This window comes from Dreissena polymorpha, chromosome 6, assembly GCF_020536995.1.
Source record: "Dreissena polymorpha isolate Duluth1 chromosome 6, UMN_Dpol_1.0, whole genome shotgun sequence".
In the NCBI taxonomy this organism is placed as follows: Eukaryota; Metazoa; Mollusca; class Bivalvia; order Myida; family Dreissenidae; genus Dreissena; species Dreissena polymorpha.
In genome coordinates, this window is record NC_068360.1 from 53,410,227 (window position 1) to 53,424,672 (window position 14,446).

The 14,446-nt window shown below is 31.6% G+C and overlaps 1 protein-coding gene across 6 annotated transcripts in view; it reads right to left on the reverse strand.

The window, feature by feature from the left end:
* The window catches only part of LOC127834345 (eyes absent homolog 1-like), a 177,807-nt gene that overhangs the window by 74,819 nt on the left and 88,542 nt on the right, over positions 1-14,446 (reverse strand). Inside the window, exon 1 of one of the 6 annotated variants that reach the window (XM_052360104.1) lies at positions 8,564-8,820. The exons of 4 other annotated variants lie outside the window; for them this stretch is intronic. The gene's annotated coding sequence lies outside the window, so the exon portion shown is untranslated. Of the gene's footprint in view, positions 1-8,249; positions 8,420-8,563; positions 8,821-14,446 lie in introns of those variants that run through there. One more of the 6 variants, XM_052360105.1, reaches the window with a different exon arrangement.

Consider the following 14,446-nt stretch of genomic DNA (forward strand, 5'->3'; position numbering starts at 1 on the left):
ATCATGCATGCAACAGTTGCTGTAGTTTAAATCATTCTTAAAAGATCATTTGTACATGTTTAAGAAAACATATATTGTGTATTATGTATGGCTGTGAATTGTCATTATAATTTGTAATCAACCATAGACAATTTGCGAACTTTTATGTTCCTTACGGATATAAAAACCTAGGGGCTTATCAATCGCACAAAGAAAATTTCATACAATTACCAAAAAATATGAGAATAAGTTTAATTTCACGAGCACTATGTCTAATGAAACGATATACGATATGTTTCACATATGATTGGCCATAATACAAGTATATACATAACAATATAGTTGAACATAATGCCAATAGAAACCATATGGGCTATTACTTCATTTTCTTAATCCAATCAAATTAAATAAATATATAACAGATAAAACACTGTCTGTCACAACATTTTCTCCTCTTTTCTTAATTTCATACAAAAAAACAACACTAATGTTGCATGCATGGGTCACAAATGTCGAACATGGACATTTATCCAAATCAAATGCACAAGAAGCAAAAAAGATTCAATATAAAGACCACCAAAAAAGAAAGAGATAAAATTGATATTGCATAAAAAGAAGTAAACATATCAGAGCCTTGCTCTGGAAAATGAGGCTTAAAGCATGTGCATACAGTGTTAACCCAGATTAGCCTGCGCAGTCTGCAAAGGCTAATCAAGGACAACACTATCCCCATTTCTTTGGTATTTCTTGTTTAAAGGACTCCTCTGTCAAACAAAAATGCAGTCTTGGCGGAAAAGTGTCATCACTGATCAACCTGTGAGGACAACACAAGCTTATCTGGGCCGACACTTTAAGCACATGCATTAAGCCCTGTTTTCCCAAGAGCAAGTCTATCTTCAGTACATCTTTATCGGATTCTCCACCCAGGTCGACAGACAGCCATTATTTCACGCCACCCTAATCTACCAACCCTCTATCCTGTAGGCTGGGCCTATCAGGCACTGGCCGACTTCAAAGGTCCCTCTGTGGTTGATTTAATGTGTTCTTTAGTATGGTTCATCACCAAGACAACATTCTTTTATAATACAAACAATTCCCTGAATTTCTAATTATTTTGTCTATCCACAGAAAAATGTCTTAAACCAGCATAACGATTATGTCCATCTGGGCCAAATTACAGTTTAAACTTGTATTTATGAACTTTTTTTTGTCTTTCCCTGACAACAATAAATCATTGATTATTTATATTTTCAGAATATATTACAACTTTTTTCAACAAGGCTTTAGCATTCTGCATAATTTATTTAGTATACAAGTACAGTATATAACATAAAACAATATAGAAAATAATATTAGTGTTGACACAAATATGCTTGCTATTGCAGATTATTTAAACAGCTGAAAATTTCACACAACAAGTCAGGTTTTGTTGGCAATAAAGTTGGCTAAAAAAGTAAGTTACTTAACCCATTTATGCCTAGCGTCTAGAAAAAAGGCCTTGGAAAACAGCATAGACCCAGATGAGACGCCACATGATGTGGCGTCTCATCTGGGTCTGCGCAGTTTGCTTAAAGAATTTCTGTAAGAAATATTCTAAATATAGAAATAAATATACTAGACATCCCTAATTTTGGAAATAAATTGATCCAATTTAAAAGGATGGGAGAGTCAACTAGGCATAAATGGGTTAATGTGTCACATTAACATCTTAACACTAAAAGCATTATTTATGTGTGTAAAGTGTTGTCCCAGATAAGCCTAATATGTCCACCCAAAACTGAAATTTTTGCAAGGATCAAAGAGACTTCCTTAAAACAAAAAATTCCATAAAAGTGCAAAGAGTCACCCCTGATTAGCCTGCGTGGACTGCACAGGCTTATCAGTGCTGATATTTTAAGCATGTGCATTTAATCCCGATTTCCCATAGCGATGCTGCAATCAACTATATCTTTTCTGTATCCCACCCATTTCATGACATATTTTTATTATCAGTAGAAAATTGTACTCATTCCAAACAATTTATTTTTAGAAGACATAACGATTGCAGCCTTGATTCTTGTTCTTCTTAAGCCTTTCAAATACAAAGCCATTAAATGAATGATTAATCAAATAATTATACGCATTAGGGTTTAATTTAGTGCAAACATTCTACCCAATGCAAAGGTAATAGGATTATCTATACACCCTTATCAAAATTCATGAATATGTAATAGCCTCATTAACATATTATCTGCATGCTGCAAGCTAATTATTTCTGATCCCAATAAATGAGTCTTGTGATGCGAAAATGGTTGAAAGTCTAGCTGAGTCTGTGCAATCAAACAGTATGGTCAGAACTACCCTGTCCCCTCATGAGACCAGCTAACCTTGAATGACTTTATAGTGGACTGAGTAGCTCCTGACCTTTTTGCGCAGGCTGGTTTGGAGCTACGCAGGCATCAAATGGCATAGGACCCATTTTCTCATGAAGTGGCTCAAATGTCAATGCTTAATTTTAAAGAAAAGATAAGACATAGGCACAATTAAGCATCTCTCCCAGAGGCATCTATTTAATAATCAATTAAGGGGACTCAGACTCTATTTGGATGCTGAAGCAGTTTCCAAAGTCATTGATTTGAATATACTAAGTAAAGTTAAAGCCTCAATATTAATATCATTTTACTCTTCTGTACTGCTGAATATAATTTTAAACAAGAGATGTGTTTGTCAGAAACACAATGCCCCATGCTACGCCGCTTTGATACAAGTTTTTTTACCTTTGACCTTGAATGATGACCTTGACCTTTCACCACTCAAAATGTGCAGCTCCATGAGATACACATGAATGCCAAATATCAAGTTGCTATGTGAAGGGACATAGAAGTTATGAGCATTTTTCGAAACCTAAATGCGAAACCTAAATGCAAAGTGTGACGGAAGGACAGACGGACGGAGAGTCCAATCACTATATTGCCTCCGTCAGGGGCATAAAAATCAATACATATTCTTTTTCCTCTTACAAAAATATTCGTAGATAAACAATGACAAATAAACAATTATTTATTGTAATGGACAAATTTTAACAGATCTAACATACAAGAGGGCCTGAAAGGCCTATAGTCGCTCACCTGAGATAACAAGATATTATTGGGACAAATCTTCTCACCAAGTTTCATGCACAACGCAGGACGGACGACAGACAAAAGGCGATCACAAAAGCACACCATGAGCACGTTGTGCTCAGGTGAGCTAAAAATGCACAACTAAGACAATATTTTTCATCTCCATATGCATATTTACATTTCTCAAAGATTTCACATCAATTTATTTTAAGACACCATTTGACACTTGTCTAAATCATTTTGAAATACCAAAACAAAACCCTAGCAGGCGAATGTAATGAAATCCAAACACAAGACACTGAGAGTGTGAAAGGGGCCGGACAAATGTAAATATTTGTGCAGCCTCATAGCTTTATGGACATCAGTGGGTTTCATCCAGGACTCTCAATCGCCTAAAATTGTCTTTCCCCAAACATTTTCGCCACAAGACTCTCTATGTTAATTAATAACCATAGCAACAACAGGGCTTTTTCCCTTCTTGTAGAATTGTTGTTGCTTTTTTTACACAATTTAGCGAAGTTTGGGACTAAAATATTAACTCATTTACAAAGACAGCAACTCAAATTGAGAGGCCAAAGGTCTCTTCAAAAAGACAGGGGAAAAAAGCCCTGAACAACTGAATGAAACTTCGTAAAAAAATATTATTTCTGTAAAGTACCTCAAATTATAATATTAATATGGTTGAAATTTGTCTATACACAAAGGTTTTGTCTTTGTGCTTCAGTCTTGATTTACACATTTTTAAACTGCACATATGTACCAACATAGTTAAGATCCTTCTTGGGCCTACAGTTTTGTAACAAACAGGTACAATTTGACACAGGCTATTCAATAACTATACTTTATGCACATGCACTAACCCTTTAAGCGCTCAACCGAATTTTAAATGCATTTGCAAACAGTTTGGATCAAGATCAGACGCCACAAAACGTGGCGCCAGTGATCAGGATCCAAACTGTTTTCTATTCTGATAGTGGTCTTTGAAAAAAAGTAAAGAAAATGATGATTTTAGAAATTCAGCAGACACAAATTTAGCAGAGGACAAATATCCCAGCATGCAAAGGGTTAAACTCAGTTTTCCCAGAGCGCAACTCATATTAACCCTTTGAATGCTGGGAAATTTGTCTTCTGCTAAAATGTCTTCTGCTGAATTTCTAAAATTAGCATTTTCTTCGATTTTTTTCGAAGAATACTATCAGAATAGCAAACAGTTTGGATCCAGATGAGACGCCACGTTCTGTGGCGTCTCATCTGGATCCAAACTGTTTGCAAAGGCCTTCAAAATTCGGTTCCAGCACTGAAAGATTTAAGACTATAAGACTAGGTTTGCTTCTTAGAAAGTTGATTGACTAGATTACAGAATGGCACTTAGCACAAAGTATCAACACCATCATTGCAACCAACCCTTGTTTCACCCTTCACCATGCCTGTTTTCAACAGCATAAACACAAGAGGTGTCAAATTTTACCATTATAGCCATACCCAAGTCAGACATCAGAACACATTGATGCAAAAAATGAAAACAGGTATAAACAGTTTTCACGCAAAGTGACATCAAAACACCTACAGTAGACTGAAAACAGCTAGACGGTTTTCCTGGGTTGCGCTGGTATCTCCACAAATAATTAGCCCCTCCCTGAGACAAAGGCAAATCAACTTCTATCATGTCAACACCTAAATGTTGCCTGGCATATTTGCAGAGGATAAAAGTCTGTCATGTCAAAATTTCACACTTTGATGAATACTTTCCTTTCTTAAATATTGCGAACATCAACTTGTACATCTTATTAAAGTCCATGCATTCATATGCAACTTCCATATATTTTCCTTTTTTTAACTGATTGTCTGTGTTGCATACTATTACTTAATTGATGACAAGTTCTTATATATGTCTAAATAGAACTTAAATTAAATCTATTGATTTGTGTTTTTATGATAATCATATCCCATAAATAAAAAAATAATAATTAAATGAATTTATACTTTATAATATTAAGTATTTGACCATTGAAACCAACTAGAACTTGAATTGAAGATAAAAGCCGGTCCAGGTAATGACCAATTTTAATTCATTTCCGTCTGTATTTTGAAAGCAAACAAAGTTATTATTAATTTTGAATCTGAAAAATAAGATTTTTTTAAACATGATTTTTTAAGTACAAATTCAAGCCCATTTTTTATAGTAAAATATCAAATGTTTAAGTATTAAAATTGGATAGAAAATGAAGCTGTTTCGGTACAAAAAGTGGCTGTTGGAAGCTGTTTCTTACCAAATTTAACTGTTTCCTTACAAAATGAAGCTCAGTGAAGGATGTTCATTAATATGTTTTCAACAAGTGCTCAAGTACAGAGTTGCTGATTGGTCATTTTAAAATAAATTGTTTCTTATTGGTCTTTATTTAAAACTGTGCTTGTAGGGTAAAAAGGACAATCACTAGTAAATAAAATCAAAAGTTTCTTAATTTCTACAAAAAGAGTACACATACACTTACAATTGTCATGATGATCAGATTTTAATAAAACTTTGATCTGGTACAATTAAAATTAATAGCTATTGTTAGAAACATAAATGCATTTAAGATATTTGGATATTTGTATAAAGTATTCCAGAATAATGATACTTATAATAATAATAATAATAATTACAATTATAACTATAGGCTTGTATAATAACAATAATTATTATTTATATTTTTTTCATAATTTTCACTAGCATCATCAAAAGGCAGCGTGTGAATTCATTAAATTTAATGAGGGTTATTTACCATGTCATACTCATAATTTTATTGATTTACACAATATTTGAAATGTTCGTCAAATTATTATCATTTTTTAAACAGATATCATTAGTGTTATTAAAATGAATAAATATTGGTAACAAACTGAACAATTTATAACACTGACAATACAATTGTAAAACACTGTGATTGTTGGTGATAATTAAATAATAAACTAGCAATGAACTGAAGAAAAAAAAAAAATGCACCGTAAAACACTCACACCTTAGATTTAAGCTTTAATGTGTACATTTTACATAAGGGTAAGCTCTAAACTGTCAATGTAAGACATTTAGAGTCTGAAAATTCATTAGGAAATACTTCAAATTATTTATGATACATGATAAATAAGAAAATCTGTAATACTTAAAAAGATCTTTGGAAAGGTACTCTTCAATTTAGGAGAACTAAATGAGCTCTTCAACAAAGCTCTTCTACCATGAAAATCAGAATAAAACAAGACCGAAGTTTGATTACAATTAAAAAGTCTCCTTGAGTAAACAAGGACAATGTTCTGTTATTTTGAAGCATTCAGCCTGTGTTGGTTTTAATAAAGGCCTGATTAAAATATAATTTATTTTCTGCAACACCACAAAAAATCACAGCTAGTTGTACACAACAGATAAATTTAAACACAAGCATAGTTTTAAGGAAAGTCTTTTGAAGAAGTCTGTCGGGCAAAAATTAATGCTAGTTCTGTAATTCCAGTACTGTTATTCAAGAATCTAAGTATATTCAATAAGTAAAATAAATGTACCGGTGATACCAGTTTTTCAAGTTTCTTGATTACTGGTACATTGAATATGACTTGAAAAAATATTTGTATTTCTCAGTTTAAACAACTGTATTGTGGCTTTATAGAGGCCAGCGAATACTGTTATATTTTATTAAACTGTTGTTTAAATATCTTAGCTATTATATTAAAGCATAATGAAATGTTTAAAGCAATACATATATTAAATAAAATTATATAAAACCTTTCTTTTTATGAACATTTATGATGAAACAGTCCAGTTGTTGTTGTTTGTTTGGTGTAAAATATTTCATCAACAATACATATCTTCAAGATACCATGTTTTATCAGAAATTTAAGGGACCATTTTCGGGACTTTCATTAATGTTAGCTACATGTGGAAATGTGTGTTCAATAGGGAGACCCCGGGTGAAATTGTGCTGATAGAATATGTGATGTGTGATTTCCTATTCTTGTAGTTGTCGATTTTTTAATTTTATTTAGAAACTAATTTAATAAATAATCCTACTACAATTTAAAAATAAATAAATAATCAAGTACTCTGCAAGCCGGCAAAGCTGACATCTAGTCATCAATATGTTTCAAGTTTGGAGGGATATAGTTCTAAGAAAATAATACTTTATTTATAATAATATTACTATAATTAGTATTATTATTACTATTATTTTTATTTTTTATTAAATAAAACTGTTTTCTTTTTTTTCATCATTTAATCGAACAATTATAAATCAGTAGTGCTCTTAATTTAAATACATATCTTCAGATTTATAGAATTGATCAATTGTTTCATAAATTGTTCGCTCAATTGTTTCATAAATTGTTCGTTCAAAAATAATAGTTGGTAAGAGTTGGTTGAATTAAGCAAATAAAAATTTATTCAAATGCTTGTATTCTCCGGTATTATCTAATGTTTTCTTTAAAAAAAAGCACAAGAAAGCTTCAAAATAGATAAAATATTGTGTTTCAAAAAAGAGAGACATTCTATGTTCATTTTTAAAATTTGACATTAAGATTATTTAAGTTCCATCCAAAGACACGAAAACTTTGTTTACACAAGCCACACTTTGGAGAGACACCTACCTCTTGTGTGTATTGAACGAGAAATTGAGCCGTTAATTATAACTCAGGCACAAAGTACACCCTGTTTAAAGATCGCCAAAAAAAATTAAGGAGTGTTTTGATGTTTAATTCAATCAAAAGAAATATAAAATACAAATAAATATATATAATACAATACAGCAAACATGATTAAAATAGATGTATATAGATTAAATTACTAACTTATTTATAATAATAAATTAAATTACATAAATAAGTTTAATATATCATGAACAGAAACTATACGGTTGTTGTTTTTAAATATTATACATCTTCATTGGTTAATCTTTTCTGATAACAAGAAATAAAAAACCTCAACAATTTGATCTAAATACTAACTAGCACAATTTATTGGAAGAAATTAATCCCTTTTATTTTTGTGAATAAGAATTTCACCAGATCTTACGCTAAAGGATCACTGATACTGCTTAAATTTCCGTAGAAATGTAATTTTGTCACTTTACTTGCAACATAATCTTGCTACCATTTTAAACCCGATATGCTGATTTTCGCGTCTTGAATGAAACATAAGACACAAACCTGATAGGATTTCGGATAACGCAACTTTAAATTCCACGCTAAAATGTGCACGATAATCTGCAACACAAATCTGTCATCTTAAACTGCAGTAGATTTTTTTAAATATCATAACTTTAAACAAATACACTACAATAAAAACAAGAAATAATCATAGCTCTAATTGGGTAATGAACACCATGGATAGAATACGTATTTGAGAACAGGATTAGGTCCTCTCGATTTTGTCATTTCCAGACATAATTTATGTAAATGATCACCACTGGGCAGAGCTTGGGTGTGTGACCACTCAGAATAGATCTATAAAACCCACTTACAGCTATGAGGCTCCCTTATTATCCATCAATCCTTGTGAAATATCCACTTGTTATTGTAAAATCACCTCATCCAACATTGGCAGTGGCACCTCTTTACCTTTGCAACATTTACTTGTATAATCCACTAATATTCAGTCGCTTATCACATGAAATAATAACCACTTTATCCCGATAACACCAGGGCATGAATTAATCTGGGTGCTGTAAATATTAATAGCTTTTCAATAAGCATTCATTATCAACTGACCAAGCAGAGAAATACACCATTGCAGTGGGCGGAGTCAAGTAATCCAGGATCAATACTGCCACACCTCTAGTCAATCCCAGTCCCGCCCATTTGTAGGCCACGCCTCCCCAATGTCACTGCCTTGTACAACTCTCTGCCTTCCAGCTGTCAATTATGCCTGCCTGGTGGAGACAAGCTGATTATTATTGGCCGATCAGATTTTAGGTATCTGAGGATATTTAAGGCAGACTTGCTTCGCTAAACCAATATGACAATCCGTTGCCCTACTGTGCAAAAGCAACTGTAGACCTCTCTCTCGGGCCTATTCAACAAGTGTATTCTAAGCGGGAAATTGTGAGGTAGTATTTTACTAAGCATATGGTTCGGAACAAATGATATACTTTGTGAATCCTGCAGGATACAGGTGCCCCATCACAACCAATCAACTTCTCATTTTGATTAAATCTTTGAACATAAAAGGTGGGGTTTATTTCAGGCAATAATAAGAATATATCCATGAAAACCACAATAATATAACTATGTGTTTTACCACCTAGATTAGATGATTAAATAACTACCTTTTTTTTTCAAATCAACATAAGAAACAATGAAAAATTAAAATGCAAGCATAGTCTTGTTTATGCATAATCATCAATGGGTCCCAAATACATGATTGGCATTATACAATAGAAGTAGTTGTACTGATATATTTAATGTTTAATTATTGCTAAGTGCAATATCTTGACACAACATCAAAGACATCTCTTTTTAGAGTAATATATACAAGGATATTTTTGTATAAAATACAATCATTTTTTATTTAATTGTAATCATGCAAACTCCATGGAGCTAAAACTAATTTATGGCTAAAACAGTATGGCTTCTTAGCTTTGATTCCGTATTTCTGCATGTGCTACAGACAAACAATGTAATTCAAATTATTAACAGAAAAAAACAGTCATCTTTCCTGAGTATATTTGACGTCACTATACAATTGTTCTTTTTAGTAACATAAAGAAAATAAGTCCATCAAATTTTTATAAAATCATACCTTGAACAAGCTTTTTTAGGCTAAATATATCAGGAAAGAGTGATGCTTTTTTGTGCCTATTTACTGTTATCCCTTCTTGACATGAAACTGAGTAGTAAAACAATAACCATTTTTTAAATTTGCCTAATTGTTGTCAGGAAAAAAATCTACAGAACCTATTTTCAAGACAATGTTAATGAGTGCTATTTAAAACAAATCAATGGAGCTCTTACAAAACTAGGATGGTCTTCATCATCAACACCACCACCACCACCACCACCATCATCATCATCATCATCATCATCATCATCATCATCATCATCATCACCACCATCATCATCATCATCATCTAAACAACTACCCCCAGCATCAGCAGTTTCATAATCTTTCGTATTATCCAATTTCATGTAGTGGTTTTTTTTGTTTTATTGACATTAGAAAGAGACCTTGCGCAGTGCAATATGAAAGTCCTAATGATAAATCATAGTCTCTAGATTGTGATCAATCCATGCTTGACCATTAGCTGTCCCATGTTAGCCTGTGCAGTCAAACAAGGCTTATCAGAGACTCAGAGACAACACTTTCTAATTGTATTGAGTTAATAAGTTAAAGGAAGTCTCTTCCAAGCAATAAGCAAGTTCAGGAGACAAGTTTCTGCCTCTGTCAGCCTGTGCAGACTGCACAGGCTAATCTGGGACAACACTTCACACATGCATTAAGCCCAGTTTTCCCAGACTGAGTCCAGACTGAGGCTCCTCACCTACTGAGGTCAACTGGACAGCAGAGACAACCAGTAAGCTGTGGTCAAGTGGTCAAGTATGAGACAAGGTCAATGGGTCATCTCAGGTGAATCCAGCCACTCTAATCCCAAGTGTCTACACACACTGGTCATTCACATCCACTTGAGCAGGTACTTCACCCCTGCGGTCCACCAACTCATCTTTATAAAAGGGCATCAAACTGTTTATCGTCAACAAAATTTCTTGATATGAGAGCCAAAATGCTTCATTTGTGTACATGCCAGAATGTCTGATAGGCATGTATGGCTTTGAATTAAAGTAATGTGGTCAACAAACATGATTTTTTAAATACTTTTTAAGATGGCCAATGGACAATTACGGGACTTATCTAAGGTGATGGGATATGACAATATTTAAGTTTAGATTTGGACGAAAAAAATGTTTGCTTTGATGTTTATATTAAACAATAAATGCCAATTTCCCAATTAAAATGTTAATGGAATAAATAAAGAATTGGAGTATAATTATTTTGTGTTTGCCATAACTATGTTCAAATATGATTGTATTACATAGTTTCATAAAGTTTGCAGTAAAATATTTGTGTACATGGATGAAAAATAACATTTATTTATTTTAATGAAGAATGTTAATGCTTAAAAATACTTAGCAACCATTTTCTATGTCTCATAATAGAAAGTCAAGTCAACATAATAATTTTAAAATGCTGCTTATTGTTCTTATGATATATAATTTAATTTAAATGTTAAATTTTCTTTCATCTAATACAATGACTATGAGTGAGTTCTTGTTAATGTATGTTGCTTCATTTGATGTTACATTGCATTTTAATTTTTAAACAAACCTTACCAAAACATGATTACTGTTCATAATATTCCTGTACATAAATCTAAATATTTAATAATTTAGAAAAATATATAATTATTGGAAAGGCAAGTTCTGCTACCGATCAATACAACAACAGCGGAAAAGTACAAAGCCCTAATTGATTTATGAAAAAGAAGTTACACACAAATTATAATCATTACCTTTCCAAATCTATCAAGGTCAATTTTTCAAATGGACAAAAAAAATGTGATCGTTAAAACTTATGACCTATTGAAGAATGGGAGACCAAATATAGATCAAACAGCTAAATGATAAATCGGAGTGTCTGAAATCGTTCTAATCTGAGTAATTAGCATAAATGTAGTCCAATTATGCATTTAAAGAGCAATTACTTTTGGAAATTTCATGACAGAGACACCAATTACTTCAGCTGATAAGCATCAAGAGTTCTTCCATTGGTTTTCAACATTCACAGTCTGTGATTTGAAAAGCAGAGGAACAGCGCAAAATGAATCAATCATAACTTTCTCTTTATGTAAACACTGGGTAGATAAATAAATTGATAATTGTTATAACTTAATAGCCCTGGAAGGGAGCATGTTATTTTTTTTACAAACAATTATAAAAGAATGCTTTTTAACAGAAAGTATTTTTGCAACAGAGAAATGTATTTGTTGTCTGACATAATGCATTTGAACTGTGCCTAATCTAATCAATGGATAATTTATATGAACATTAAGGCATATTACGTTATAAAATAATTGGTTCCCAATTTATGTAATATATGGCCAAACACATACTTAATTAGCTCCTTTATTTTATTTCACCAAAGAACACAGCAGTTTATGAACAATTTTCTACAAGCAGAATTTAATCGAGTTGTTTCAGTGTATAATTATATCTTTAATTTAGAAAATAAGCATTTTTAAGAACAGGTAAGATACAAACTTTTTTTAAATATAATTTACCTTAAAAATATTACCGGTACTTATTGCTGCCATATGTAATATATTTAAACAATCGCGGAATAAAGCTAAAAAATAATAATCATATCGACTAGCAAAGATTTTGTATGGTTACTTATATCACAAATGGAATTTCAGTTCAAATTATAATTAGACATGTAAAGTAATATTAGTGTACATAGCAACTAAAATAAAAACAATGTATTCTTTATAAAATATTTAAGTATGGATATTGTTAGAAACTAGAAGAAATGTCTGAAACTAAGCATAACAACTGGAGAGATGTTTTGCATCCAGAAATTCACATCAAAATCTTTACTCATTCACAATCAAGACTTCACAGTTTTGCATTATCATATCTAACTGTGTCATCGTTAGGAAATATACCTCACGACCTTCTTACGGCCGTACAATGCACTATAATGACCAACCTCCAACTTAAAATCAGCATCTCAAATCTGAACAAAAGAACCCCTCCTTTCGATGAATTGGACACGGAAAATGCGAGGTATTTAAGGCGTTAATTTGGACTCTGCATCCGACCACGTTTGCATGTGACCCTTTCATACATCAAACCCGAAATGATAGCAAAATTACAGTTTAACAATTGAACTCACATAAAGCACCTAAAGAAATTTCCAGACTGACGTTTCTTAAATAAATGAAAAGATTTTATTGTAATGATTTTTTTTAGAGCAAATACTAGCCAAATGAAATCTGTAAATACAGTTAATAAAAGGATTAAACACTTTAAAGGTTTTAATTTGTCATAATAACAGAAATAATACAATGATAATAATTACTGCTAACAAATCCTTTTCATCTTTGTTTAATGACTTTATTTGAAATAAAAATGAAATATATTTATCCTTATTATTATCCATATAATTATTTGTAATAAAAATCATTTTAAAACCCCTTTTTTTATTTGCCATGAACATGAATGTGAACAAAATACAGCGTATTATTAATATTATTTTTATTATTATCATTATTATTCTTATTATTCCTTTTATCCTATCTTTGATCATCACAATAATAATTTTCAAAAAATATCATCATCATCATCATCAGTATCAGCAGCATCAGCAGAATTCTAATCCTTATCCTCAGTACAAAATTAATGTAATCGACACAATTGGAAAGAACAAAAGGATTTTTATCACCAAAATAATCATCACCACCACCAGCAGCAGCAACAACAACAACAACAACAACATTAACAAAATCACCTTTCACCAGTAGTAAGCAATGAAAAAAATCTTACCAATTGTTATGCAATACAGATATTTCCCTGAATATTTATTGTTTAATCCATTGTGAAATAATTTATATAAAAAACAGAATATAATAATTCCAACCTAGCACAAAGCTCAAACACACACTTTCTTTACAGTCGACAGATCAAATCAAAGACCCAATGGTACTTCTCCAGTTCAAGTCTTGCCAGTGGTTGAAAAAATAAGAGAAATATAACCTGCTCCCGTTTCAAAACAATTTTAGATCAAATTTGCTGAAACAACACCACATTGGTTGTTCAGTCCGTATTTCTGAAATACAAGGATTAGCGCAACACTAATGTAAGTCTTGTGACGAAAACTAGGAATTTAGGGCTGTTTCCAGTAAGCAAAATAAACTGAGCCGTTTTTCATTGTTAGTCTTATGAAATCATGGGATATGGTTAGTGGATTAAAAACATTGTGGCGCAGACATCGAGAAATAGCAAATGTTTGGTTTTCAAAGCTTAAAATTCTTTGAATATTTAAAGGAACTTGATTAATACTCTTTAATTGTAACAATCGGTTTTAAATTATTGTGCATAAAAACTATTTTGTCATCACTTGTTATAATTTCCCTATTATAAATTATTATTTTCCTTTTTAATGTATACTCATTAAATATTGATTACAAATAAATAAATATACAAAAATATTAACGATAATTTCATCATTATCATTATTACATGTATTATTATTATTTAATGATAATTTGCATCTGTGTAGGGTTGTTACGTGTTTCTACTTACATATTTTTTTTTATAGCTTTATTAAATTAATTTTTATTATTATACAAAGT